This window comes from Sminthopsis crassicaudata, chromosome X (assembly GCF_048593235.1).
Source record: "Sminthopsis crassicaudata isolate SCR6 chromosome X, ASM4859323v1, whole genome shotgun sequence".
Classification (NCBI taxonomy): domain Eukaryota; kingdom Metazoa; phylum Chordata; class Mammalia; order Dasyuromorphia; family Dasyuridae; genus Sminthopsis; species Sminthopsis crassicaudata.
In genome coordinates this window covers 371,323-385,143 of record NC_133623.1, presented here as the reverse complement: position 1 = coordinate 385,143, position 13,821 = coordinate 371,323, and the positions used below count along the sequence as shown (strand labels likewise).

The following is a 13,821-nucleotide window of genomic DNA, read 5'->3' as shown; positions in this document are numbered from 1 at the left end:
TGCTGAAAAGTGGGTAACTCTTTTATCCTCAGTAGACCACATATTGCAGCTTTGTAAAATCAACCACCATGTGGTAGAGATGACTGAACCCAGATTCCAACCCTCTCCTTGTAGGAGTTCTTAATGTTGGATGTAACAACTTGATTTCTTCTGTGCAGCATTACATTGAGTTTGCAGTTCACTGACAGCACTTAGCAGAAAGGGACCCTGGGAGTCATCTAGTACAAAGCTTCTTAAATTGCAGGTTGTAACCCCTCATAGGGTCAGGTAACTGAACATAGGGGTCAGTAAAATTAATATTCTGCCTGTAATTTAATTTGTAGATAAAAAGAAATTCATCTTATTTGTATGAACATTTTCTTTTTCAAGAATGGTAAAATTATAAATACAGGATATATATGTAATCAAAAATATATAAATTTGTTTTTAAATACTTTATTTTAAGATTTTCAATCATCCAATACTTGATTTGGGTATATATTTTAGATCCTTTTATACCTTGGGTCATGGAAAAATTCCTCAGCAAGAAGGGCTGTGAGAGGGAAAAGTTTAAGAAGCTTTGATTTAGTCTACCATTCTATTTTATAGATGGAAGTAGTGACCTTGAGAAATTGGGTGGTTTTCCCGAGGGCTTACATGGTGTTAGTGGTATGACTGGCCTTTGAAGGAAAAATCTTTCACTTCACATTCCGGTCTCCAGTTCCATTTGTAGTATAATGTGAAAGTTACAGCGTTAAAGGATATTAATTATTTCCTTGCATTTTCAGTTCCCAGTTGTCTCCCCCTGTCCCTCTCTAATCCACATTAGAAAATGTCAACATTTGTGTGAAACTATACAATATATATTTCCATATATCAATTTTTTCTCTGCAGGTAGATAGCATTTTCTTCAGAAGACCTGCACTCTTAATTAAATTTTCCTGTAAGTCCAAAGAACTTAGCCATTCATATTTACCCTTCCACTAATTTTGGTGTAGCTGTATATATTTCCTTGGTTCTGCTCTTCACTCAGCATGAGTTGTCATTTTCCACATTAAAAAAAAAATTAACCTGTTCATTATTTGTTCAGGCACAATGATATTCCATTACATTCCTATTGTGCAACTTAATCACCCCTAGCCCAATGGATGGGGCTCTTCCCAGGTGGCACCTTTGCCACCACAAAATGAGTTGCTGCAACTATTGTTGTATATATAGATCTTTTTCTTTCTTTAAAAAAAATCTCCCTGTTGTTTGGACACTCCCATCAAGGGAAGGCTAAGAGATCCTGAAGCCCCTGTCCTCCTGCTTCTGTTACCCAAAGGACTGCTGCAGGTTTGTGCTGTATGTGGTCACCTATTGGCTTCCTTGGTTAGGGAGGGCTGGATTTCCTTTGCAGGAGCCTGGATTCTTCAGGGTTCTTCTAGTCCTATATTCCAATGAAGCAGACTTTACCTGAGGATTTCCTAAATTATCTTGGGGGTCAATGTTGTTGCATGCTTTACTTTTTTTTGGATTTCCCCTCCCCAATTCATTTTGGGAGAAAATTTTTAAATTGCTTGGAGGGCATTTTGCTGTAGATCTATGGAGGATGTCACTTGCTTTTTTCCCCTGCCATTTTCCCCTCAGACTCTGGGTTTCTTTAATGAACCACTAAAATCCCAGAAGCCCAAGTGCTAAAACCAGAAGTGTCTTTACCAATATCCTAGAGTGAGCTCTTCATTTCAGTGAGGACATGAATGCAAAGAAATGTGAATTTGTTTCCTGAAGTCTCACAGCTAATGAGCAGCAGTGCTGTGGCAGGCAACCCTGGAGAACTCTTCTACAGCAGCAGTAAAGAATTTGCTGAAAAGGGGGTAAGTCTTTTATCCCCAGTAGACCACATATTGCAACTTTATAATGTCTGAACCCAACTTCCAAAACTCTCCTTCTAGTAATTCTTAATGTTAGATGTAACAACTTGGTCTGTTCTGTGCAGTGTTCAGTATTCACTGAAACCCCTCAGCAGAAAGGGACCCTGGGAATCACCTAGTCCAAAGGGTCTTGAACTATGGCTTTTAACTCCTCATGGTGTTAGGTAACTGAATATATATGGTTTAGGAAAATTAATATTCCACCAGTATTTAATTCTGTAAGTAAAAATAAATACCTTTCCCGTGTATGAACATTTTCCGTTCCATAAATGATAGAATTATAAATATAGCAAATATATATATATATATACATGTTTATATGATGTATAAATATATATGTACATTTATTTATAGGATATATATATGATAAAACATAAATATATTGTTAAAGATATTATTTTATGATTTACTATCAACAAATACTTGCCTTGGATATCAATTTTAGATTCTTTTATACCTTGGGTCATGGAAAAATTCCTTAGCAAAAAGGGTTGTGAGAGGGATAAGATCAAGAAGCTTTGATTTAGTCTACCATTCTATTTTATAGATGGAAGTTGCAATCTTGAGAAATTGGGTGGTTTTCCAAAGGGCTGACATGGTGGTTAGTGGACTTGCCTTGGGAGGAAAAATCTTTCACTTCACATTCCAGTCTCCAGTTCCATTTGTAGTAGAATGTGGAAGTTACAACTTTAAAGAATATTCATTATTTCCTTTCATTTTCACTTCCCAGTTTTCTGCCCCTGTCTCTCCCAACCCCACAGTAGAAAATGTCAACATTGGTTAAATATATGTGAAACCATACAATATATACTTCCATATATCAATTATTTTCTCTGCAGCTAGATAGCATTTTCCTTCAGAAGACCTTCACAGTTAATTGAAATTTTCTGTAATTCCAATGAACTTAGCCATTCATATTTACTCTTCCACTGATTTTGGTGTAGCCTTATATATTCCCTTGGTTCTGCTCTTCAGTCAGCATGAGTTCCTGTAATTTTCCACATTTTAAAAAATTAACCTGTTCATTATTTGTTCAGGCCCAATGCTATTCCATTACCTTCCTATTCCACAACTTAATCACCCCTAGCCCAATGGATGCGATCCCCTCAGGTGGCAGCTGTTTGGCAGCACAAAATGAGTTGCTGCAACTATTGTTGTATATATAGGTCTTTTTCTTTCTTTAAAAAAATCTATCTGGTGTTTGGACAATCCCACCAAGGGAAGGCTGAGAGATCCTGAAGCCCCAGTCTTCCTACTTCTGTTAACCAAAGAACTGCTGCAGGTTTGTGCTGGATGTGGTCACCTATTGGCTGCCTTGGTTAGGGAGGGCGGGATTTCCGTTGCAGGAGCCTGGATTGTTTAGGATTCTTCTGGTCCCTCATTCCAATGAAGCAGACTTTACCTGAGGATTCTCTAAATTATCTTGGGGGTCAATGTTGTTGCATGCTTTACTTTTATTGGGTTTCCCCTCCCCAATTCATTTTGGGACAGAATTTTTAAATTGCTTGGAGGGAATTTTATTCCAGGTTTTGGAAGGGTGTCACCTGCTTTTTCCCCCTGCCATTTTCCCCTGAGACTCTGGATTTCTTTAATGAACAATTAAAATCCCAGAAACACAACTGCTAAAACCAGAAGTGTCTTTGCCAATAGCCTAGAGTGAGCCCTTTATTTCAGTGAAGCCATAAATGCAAAGAAAGGTGAATTTTTTGCCTGAGGTCTCACAGGTAATTAGCCGCAGTGCTGTGTCTGGCAACCCTGGAGAACTCTTCTACAGCAGCAGTAAAGAATTGGCTGAAAAGTGGGTAAGTCATTTATCCTCAGTAGACCACATATTGTAACTTTCTAATGTCTGAACCCAAGTTCCAACCCTCTCTTTCTAGAAATTATTAATGTTACATGTAATAACTTGGTTTGTTCTGTGCAGCATTACATTGAGCTTGTAGTTCACTGAAACCCCTTAGCAGAAAGGGATCCCGAGTGTTATCTAATCCAAAGCTTTTTAAACTGCAATTTGTAGCATTTAATGGGGTCAGGTAACTGGATATATAGGGGTCACGAAAAATTAATATTCCACCAGTATTTAATTCTGTAGGTAAAAAATAAAAAATCCATCTCATGTGTATGAACATTTCCTTTTTCACAAATGACATAATTATACACACACACACACACACACACACACACACACATACACATACATATATATTTATGATATATAGGTCTTTTTCTTTCTCTTAAAAAAATCTCTCTGGTGTTTGGACACTCCCATCCAGGGTAGGCTGAAAGTTCCTGAAGCCCCCCTCCTCCTGCATTTCTTTACCCTCAGGCCGGTTGTGTGTTTGTGCCTCTGTGAAAGTAACTATACCTCTATGGAAATAACTGCCTCTGTGCAAGTAAATGTACTGTTGTGCAAATAAGTGTACCTCTGTGCAAATAACCACCTCTGTGCAGATAATTATATCTATCGAAATAATGATCCCTGTGCAAAAAAGTGTATATCTCTGCAAATAAGTGTACCTGTGTGCAAATAACTACCTCTGCAAATCATGGTAACTCTGTCCAAATAAATGTACCTTTGTGTACATATAACTAACACTGTGTAAATAATTATACATGAATGTAAATAACATCTGTGGAAATATAGCTTTTTAAAAATGAATGTATCTGTGCTAAAATACATGTACCTATGTGGAAAAAGGTGTCATTCTGTGTAAATGATTCTACCTCAGTGAAAATAATTATCTCCCTGCAAATAACGGTACCTCCCTGCAAATAACGGTACCTCTGTGTAATAATTGTACTTCTATATGATACATGTATCTCAGCGTAAATAACAGTATCTCTGTGCAAATAACTACCTCAATGCAAATAATTATACTTTTATGGAAATAACTAATTCTGTGCAAATAGGTGTACTTGTGAATAAATAAGTTCACCTCTATGCAAATACTTGCACATCTGTGTAAATAAGTGTACCTCTGTTCAAATAAGTTTGGCTCTGTGCAAATAACTCCCTCTGGCAAATAAGGCTACCTCTGTCCATATAATTATGCCTGTATGGAAATATCTACCTCTGTGTAAAGATGTGTACCTCTTTACAAATAACTACCTCTGTTATTTCCATGGAGGTATAATTATCTACACAATCTCTGCAAATAAGTGTACCTCTGTGCAAATATCTCCACCTGTTCAAATAAGGGTACCTCTTTTGAAACAAATGTACACTTGTACAAATTACCACTGTGCAAACAATTAGACATGTATGTAAATAACTACCTCTGTGGACATAAATATAGCCCTGTACAAATAAGTGTACCTCTGTGGGGAAATGTGTACCTCTGAGAAAATAACTATACCTCTATGGAAATAACTACCTCTGAGAAAATAATTGTACCTCATTACAAATAACTCTACCTCCCTGCAAATAACCATACCTCTGTACAGATCAGTTTACCTCTGTGTAAAGAGTTGGACCTCTTTGCAAATAAATGTGCCTCTGTGTCAATAATTATACTTCTGTTCATATAACTACCTCTGTGCAAATAATTGTTACTGTATGAAAATAACTACTTTTGTGCAAATAAGTGTACAGCTGTGTAAAAAAGTGTAGCTCTGTGCAAATAACTATACCTCTATGGAACTGACTACATTTGTGCAAATAAGTGTACCTCTGTGTAAATAGTTTTACCTCTTTGCAAATAATTTTAACTTTATGGATCTATCTGTGTGCAATTAATTGTAGCACTGTGGAAATAATGTATACTTATATGATCTATAAATATAAATACAGATGATTATATATATATATATATATATATAAATTAGTTTATAGGATATATATGTGATATAAATATATAAATATGTTTTAAATACATTTTATGATTATCAGTAAATACTTGATTTAGATATCTATTTTAGACAATTTTATAGCTTGGTTCATGGAAAAATTCCTCAGCAAAAAGGGCTGTGAGAGGGAAAAGTTTAAGAAGCTTTGATTTAGTCTACCATTCTATTTTATAGATGGAAGTTGTAATCTTGAGAAAATGGGTGGTTTAGGGTTAGTTGTTAAGGTACCCTTATTTGCACAGATGTAGTTATTGCACAGAGGTACACTTATTTGCACGGAGGTACACTTATTTGCATGGAGATCTTTATGTCCATGCAGGTAAAATTATCTGCACAGAGGTAGTTATTTGTAAAGAGGTACATATATTTACACAGAGGTAGTTATTTCCATACTGGTATAATTATTTGCACAGAGATACTTATTTACACAGAGGCACACTTATTTCTCAAAGGTAGATATTTGCCCAGATGTACACTTATTTGAACAGATGTGCAAGTATTTGCACAGAGGTATACTGACTTAAACACAGGCACATGTATCTGCACAAAGGGGTCTAAACACAATATTAACCCTAAACCCCAACCCTAAACACCCAAAACAAATTAATGCAAATGTTGTATATATAGTTTTTTCTTTCTTTTAAATAAAAAAATCTCTCTGGTGTTTGGACACTTTCATCAAGGGAAGGCTGAGAGATCCTGAAGCCTCCCTTCTTCCTACTTCTGTTACCCAAAGAACTGTTGCAGGTTTGTGCTGGATGTGGTCACCTATTGGGTGCCTTGGTTAGGGAGGGCGGGATTTCCGTTGCAGGAGCCTGGATTGTTTAGGATTCTTCTGGTCCCTCATTCCAATGAAGCAGACTTTACCTGAGGATTCTCTAAATTATTTTGGGGGTCAATGTTTTTTCATGCTTTACTTTTATTGGGTTTCCCCTCCCCAATTCATTTTGGGACAGAATTTTTAAATTGCTTGGAGGGAATTTTATTCCAGGTTTTGGAAGGGTGTCACCTGCCTTTTCCCCCTGCCATTTCCCCCTGAGATTCTGGATTTCTTTAATGAACAATTAAAATCCCAGAAACACAACTGCTAAAATCAGAAGTGTCTTTGCCAATAGCCTAGAGTGAGCCCTTTATTTCAGTGAAGCCATAAATGCAAAGAAAGGTGAATTTTTTGCCTGAGGTCTCACAGGTAATTAGCCGCAGTGCTGTGTCAGGCAACCCTGGAGAACTCTTCTACAGCAGCAGTAAAGAATTGGCTGAAAAGTGGGTAAGTCATTTATCCTCAGTAGACCACATATTGCAACTTTCTAATGTCTGAACCCAAGTTCCAACCCTCTCTTTCTAGAAATTATTAATGTTACATGTAATAACTTGGTTTGTTCTGTGCAGCATTACATTGAGCTTGCAGTTCACTGAAACCCCTTAGCAGAAAGGGATCCCGAGTGTTATCTAATCCAAAGCTTCTTAAACTGCAGTTTGTAGCATTTAATGGGGTCAGGTAACTGGATATATAGGGGTCATGAAAAATTAATATTCCACCAGTATTTAATTCTGTAGGTAAAAAATAAAAAATCCATCTCATGTGTATGAACATTTCCTTTTTCACAAATGACATAATTTAATACACACACACACACACACACACACACACACACACACACTCACACACACACATATATTTATGATATATAGGTCTTTTTCTTTCTCTTAAAAAAATCTCTCTGGTGTTTGGACACTCCCATCCAGGGTAGGCTGAAAGTTCCTGAAGCCCCCCTCCTCCTGCATTTCTTTACCCACAGGCCGGTTGTGTGTTTGTGCCTCTGTGAAAGTAACTATACCTCTATGGAAATAACTGCCTCTGTGCAAGTAAATGTACTGTTGTGCAAATAAGCGTACCTCTGTGCAAATAACCACCTCTGTGCAGATAATTATATCTATATCGAAATAACGATCCCTGTGCAAAAAAGTGTATATCTCTGCAAATAAGTGTATCTCTCTGCAAATAAGTGTACCTGTGTGCAAGTAACTACCTCTGCAAATCATGGTAACTCTGTCCAAATAAATGTACCTCTGTACATATAACTGACACTGTGTAAATAATTATACATGAATGTAAATAACATCTGTGGAAATATAGCTTTTTAAAAATAAATGTATCTGTGCTAAAATACATGTACCTATGTGGAAAAAGGTGTCATTCTGTGTAAATGATTCTACCTCAGTGAAAATAACTATCTCCCTGCAAATAACGGTACCTCTGTGTAATAAGTGTACCTCTGTGTAATAATTGTACTTCTATATGATACATGTACCTCAGCGTAAATAACAGTATCTCTGTGCAAATAACTACCTCAATGCAAATAATTATACTTTCATGGAAATAACTAATTCTGTGCAAATAGGTGTACTTGTGAATAAATAAGTTCACCTCTATGCAAATACTTGCACATCTGTGTAAATAAGTGTACCTCTGTTCAAATAAGTTTGGCTCTGTGCAAATAACTCCCTCTGGCAAATAAGGCTACCTCTGTCCATATAATTATACCTGTATGGAAATATCTACCTCTGTGTAAAGATGTGTACCTCTTTACAAATAACTACCTCTGTTATTTCCATGGAGGTATAATTATCTACACAATCTCTGCAAATAAGTGTACCTCTGTGCAAATATCTCCACCTGTTCAAATAAGGGTACCTCTTTTGAAACAAATGTACACTTGTACAAATTACCACTGTGCAAACAATTAGACATGTATGTAAATAACTACCTCTGTGGACATAAATATAGCTCTGTACAAATAAGTGTACCTCTGTGGGAAAATGTGTACCTCTGTGAAAGTAACTATACCTCTATGGAAATAACTACCTTTGAGAAAATAATTGTACCTCATTACAAATAACTCTACCTCCCTGCAAATAACCATACCTCTGTACAGATCAGTTTACCTCTGTGTAAAGAGTTGGACCTCTTTGCAAATAAATGTGCCTCTGTGTCAATAATTATACTTCTGTTCATATAACTACCTCTGTGCAAATAATTGTTACTGTATGAAAATAACTACTTTTGTGCAATTAAGTGTACATCTGTGTAAAAAAGTGTAACTGTGCAAATAACTATACCTCTATGGAACTGACTACATTTGTGCAAATAAGTGTACCTCTGTGTAAATAGTTGTACCTCTTTGCAAATAATTTTAACTTTATGGATCTAACTATCTGTGTGCAATTAATTGTAGCACTGTGGAAATAATGTATACTTATATGATCTATAAATATAAATACAGATGATTTTATATATATATATATATAAATTAGTTTATAGGATATATATGTGATATAAATATATAAATATGTTTTAAATACATTTTATGATTATCAGTAAATACTTGATTTAGATATCTATTTTAGACAATTTTATAGCTTGGTTCATGGAAAAATTCCTCAGCAAAAAGGGCTGTGAGAGGGAAAAGTTTAAGAAGCTTTGATTTAGTCTACCATTCTATTTTATAGATGGAAGTTGTAATTTTGAGAAAATGGGTGGTTTAGGGTTAGTTGTTAAGGTACCCTTATTTGCACAGATGTAGTTATTGCACAGAGGTACACTTATTTGCACGGAGGTACACTTATTTGCATGGAGATCTTTACGTCCATGCAGGTAAAATTATCTGCACAGAGGTAGTTATTTGTAAAGAGGTACATATATTTACACAGAGGTAGTTATTTCCATACTGGTATAATTATTTGCACAGAGATACACTTATTTACACAGAGGCACACTTATTTCTCAAAGGTAGATATTTGCCCAGATGTACACTTATTTGAACAGATGTGCAAGTATTTGCACAGAGGTATACTGATTTAAACACCGGTATATGTATCTGCACAAAGGGGTCTAAACACAATATTAACCCTAAACCCCAACCCTAAACACCCAAAACAAATTAATGCAAATGTTGTATATATAGTTTTTTCTTTCTTTTAAATAAAAAAATCTCTCTGGTGTTTGGACACTTTCATCAAGGGAAGGCTGAGAGATCCTGAAGCCTCCCTTCTTCCTGCTTCTGTTACCAGTAGGACTGCTGCAGTTTTGTGCTGGATGTGTTCATGTATTGGCTGGTTAAGGAGGGCAGGATTTCAGTTGTGGGAATCAGGATTGCTCAGGATTGTTCTGGTCCCTCATTCCAGTGAAGCAGACTTTACATGAGGATTTTCTAAATTAATTTGGGGGTCAATGTTTTTTCATTCTTTACTTTTATTGGGTTTCCCCTCTCCAATTTATTTTGGGAGAGAATTTTTTCATTGGAGGGAATTTTGCTGCAGGTCTTGGGAGAGTGTCACCTTCCTTCCCCTTTATCCTTCCATTTCTCCCTCAGATTCTGGGTTTGTTTAATGAAGCATTAAAATCCCAGAAGCTGGAATGCTAACACCAAAGATATCTCTCCCCATAGCCTGAAATGAGCTCTTTATTTCACTGAGGACATTAATGCAAAGAAATGTGAATTTTTTGCCTGAGATCTTACACCTATTTAACATCACTTTTGGGGCAGGCAAGCCTGGAGAACTTTTCTACAGCAGCAGTAAAGAATTTGCTGAAAAGTGGGTAACTCTTTTATCCTCAGTAGACCACATATTGCAGCTTTGTAAAATCAAACCGCCATGTGGGAGAGATGACTGAACCCAGATTCCAACCCTCTCCTTGTAGGAATTCTTAATGTTGGATGTAACAACTTGATTTCTTCTGTGCAGCATTACATTGAGTTTGCAGTTCACTGACAGCACTTAGCAGAAAGGGACCCTGGGAGTCATCTAGTACAAAGCTTCTTAAATTGCAGGTTGTAACCCCTCATGGGGTCAGGTAACTGAACATAGGGGTCAGTAAAATTAATATTCTGCCTGTAATTAATTTTGTAGATAAAAAGAAATTCATCTTACTTGTATGAACATTTTCTTTTTCAAGAATGGTAAAATTATAAATACAGGATATATATGTAATCAAACATATATAAATTTGTTTTTAAATACTTTATTTTAAGATTTTCAATCATCCAATACTTGATTTGGATATCTATTTTAGATCCTTTTATACCTTGGGTCATGGAAAAATTCCTCAGCAAGAAGGGCTGTGAGAGGGAAAAGTTTAAGAAGCTTTGATTTAGTCTACCATTCTATTTTATAGATGGAAGTAGTGACCTTGAGAAATTGGGTGGTTTTCCCGAGGGCTTACATGGTGTTAGTGGTATGACTGGCCTTTGAAGGAAAAATCTTTCACTTCACATTCCGGTCTCCAGTTCCATTTGTAGTATAATGTGAAAGTTACAGCGTTAAAGGATATTAATTATTTCCTTGCATTTTCAGTTCCCAGTTGTCTCCCCCTGTCCCTCTCAAATCCACATTAGAAAATGTCAACATTTGTGTGAAACTATACAATATATATTTCCATATATCAATTTTTTCTCTGCAGGTAGATAGCATTTTCCTTCAGAAGACCTCCACTCTTAATTAAAATTTCCTGTCAGTCCAAGGAACTTAGCCATTCATATTTACTCTTTCACTAATTTTGGTGTAGCTGTATATATTTCCTTGGTTCTGCTCTTCACTCAGCATGAGTTGTTGTCATTTTCCACATTAAAAAAAATTAACCTGTTCATTATTTGTTCAGGCACAATGATATTCCATTACATTCCTATTGTGCAACTTAATCACCCCTAGCCCAATGGATGGGCCTCTTCCCAGGTGGCACCTTTGCCACCACAAAATGAGTTGCTGCAACTATTGTTGTATATATAGATCTTTTTCTTTCTTTTAAAGAAAAAATCTCCCTGTTGTTTGGACACTCCCATCAAGGGAAGGCTGAGAGATCCTGAAGCCCCTGTCCTCCTGCTTCTGTTACCCAAAGGACTGCTGCAGGTTTGTGCTGGATGTGGTCACCTATTGGCTACCTTGGTTAGGGAGGTTGGGATTTCCTTTGCAGGAGCCTGGATTGTTCAGGGTTCTTCTGGTCCTATATTCCAATGAGGCAGACTTTACCTGAGGATTTTCCAAATTATCTTGGGGGTCAATGTTGTTTCATGCTTTACTTTTATTGGATTTCCCCTCCCCAATTCATTTTGGGAGAGAATTTTTAAATTGCTTGGAGGGCATTTTGCTGCAGATCTATGGAGGATGTCACTTGGCTTTTTTCCCTGCCATTTTCCCCTCAGACTCTGGGTTTCTTTAATGAACCATTAAAATCCCTGAAGCACGAATGCTAAAACCAGAAGAGTCTTTACCAATATCCTAGAGTGAACCCTTCATTTCAGTGAGGACATGAATGCAAAGAAATGTGAATTTGTTTCCTGAATTCTCACAGCTAATTAGGAGCAGTGCTGTGGCAGGCAACCCTGGAGAACTCTTCTACAGCAGCAGTAACGAATTTGCTGAAAAGGCGGTCTTTTATCCCCAGTAGACCAAATATTGCAACTTTATAATGTCTGAACCCAACTTCCAAAACTCTCCTTCTAGTAATTCTTAATGTTAGATGTAACAACTTGGTTTGTTCTGTGCAGTGCTATATTGAGTTTGTTATTCACTGAAACTCCTTAGCAGAAAGGGACCCTGGGTATCGTCTAGTCCAAAGCATCTTAAACTGTGGCTTGTAACTCCTCATGGTGTCAGGTAACTGAATGCATCAGGTAACTGAATATATGGTTTAGGAAAATTAATATTCCACCAGTATTTAATTCTGTAAGTAAAAATAAATACCTTTCCCGTGTATTAACATTTTCTGTTCCATAAATGATAGAATTATAAATATATATATATATATATATATACATGTTTATATGATGTATAAATATATATGTATATTTACTTATAGGCTATATATGTGATAAAACATATAAATATGTTTTTCAACACATTATTTTATGATTTCGTATCAACAAATACTTGACTTGGATATTAATTTTAGATTCTTTTATACCTTGGGTCATGGAAAAATTCCTTAGCAAAAAGGACTGTGAGAGGGAAAAGTTCAAGAAGCTTTGATTTAGTCTACCATTCTATTTTATAGATGGAAGTTGCAATCTTGAGAAATTGGGTGGTTTTCCAAAGCTCTTACATGGGGTTAGTGGACTTGCCTTTGGAGGAAAAATCTTTCATTTCACATTCCAGTCTGCAGTTCTATTTCTAGTAGAATGTGGAAGTTACAACTGTAAAGAATATTGATTATTTCCTTTCATTTTCACTACCCAGTTGTCTGCCCCTGTCTCTCCCAACCCCACATTAGAAAATGTCAACATTTGTTAAATATATGTGAAACCATACAATATATACTTCCTTATATCAATTTTTTTTTCTCTGCAGGTAGATAGCATTGTCCTTCAGAAGACTTTCACAGTTAATTGAAATTTCCTGTAAGTCCAAAGAACTTAGTCATTTGTATTTTTACTCTTCCACTAATTTTGGTGTAGCCTTATATATTCCCTTGGTTCTGCTCTTCATTCAGCAGGAGTTCCTTTAATTTTCCACATTTTAAAAAATTGACCTGTTTATTATATGTTCAGGCACAAAGATATTCCATTACCTTCCTATTCCACAACTTAATCACCCCTGGCCCAATGGATGAGATCCCCTCAGGTGGCAGCTCTTTACCACCACGCAATGAGTCGCTGCAACTATTGTTATATATATATATATATATATGTCTTTTTCTTTCTTTAAAAAAATCTATCTGGTGTTTGGACAATCCCACCAAGGGAAGGCTGAGAGATCCTGAAGCCCCTGTCCTCCTGCTTCTGTTACCCAAAGGACTGCTGCAGGTTTGTGCTGGATGTGGTCACCTATTGGCTGCCTTGGTTAGGGAGGGCGGGATTTCCTTTGCAGGAGCCTGGATTCTTCAGGGTTCTTCTGGTCCTATATTCCAATGAAGCAGACTTTACCTGAGGATTTCCTAAATTATCTTGGGGGTCAATGTTGTTTCATGCTTTACTTTTATTGGGTTTCCCCTCCCCAATTCATTTTGGGAGAGAATTTTTAAATTGCTTGGAGGGCATTTTGCTGCAGATCTATGGAGGATGTCACTTGCCTTTTTTCCCTGCCATTT

The 13,821-nt window shown here is 36.4% G+C and overlaps 1 protein-coding gene across 22 annotated transcripts in view; it reads left to right on the top strand.

Moving 5' to 3' along the window:
* Nucleotides 1-13,821, top strand: part of LOC141548335 (uncharacterized) — a 360,889-nt gene that overhangs the window by 246,628 nt on the left and 100,440 nt on the right. Inside the window, exons 1-3 of one of the 22 annotated variants that reach the window (XM_074277138.1) lie at nucleotides 9,083-11,645; nucleotides 13,083-13,132; nucleotides 13,475-13,537. The exons of the other annotated variants lie outside the window; for them this stretch is intronic. The gene's annotated coding sequence lies outside the window, so the exon portion shown is untranslated. Of the gene's footprint in view, nucleotides 1-9,082; nucleotides 11,646-13,082; nucleotides 13,133-13,474; nucleotides 13,538-13,821 lie in introns of those variants that run through there. 22 annotated transcript variants of the gene reach the window in all.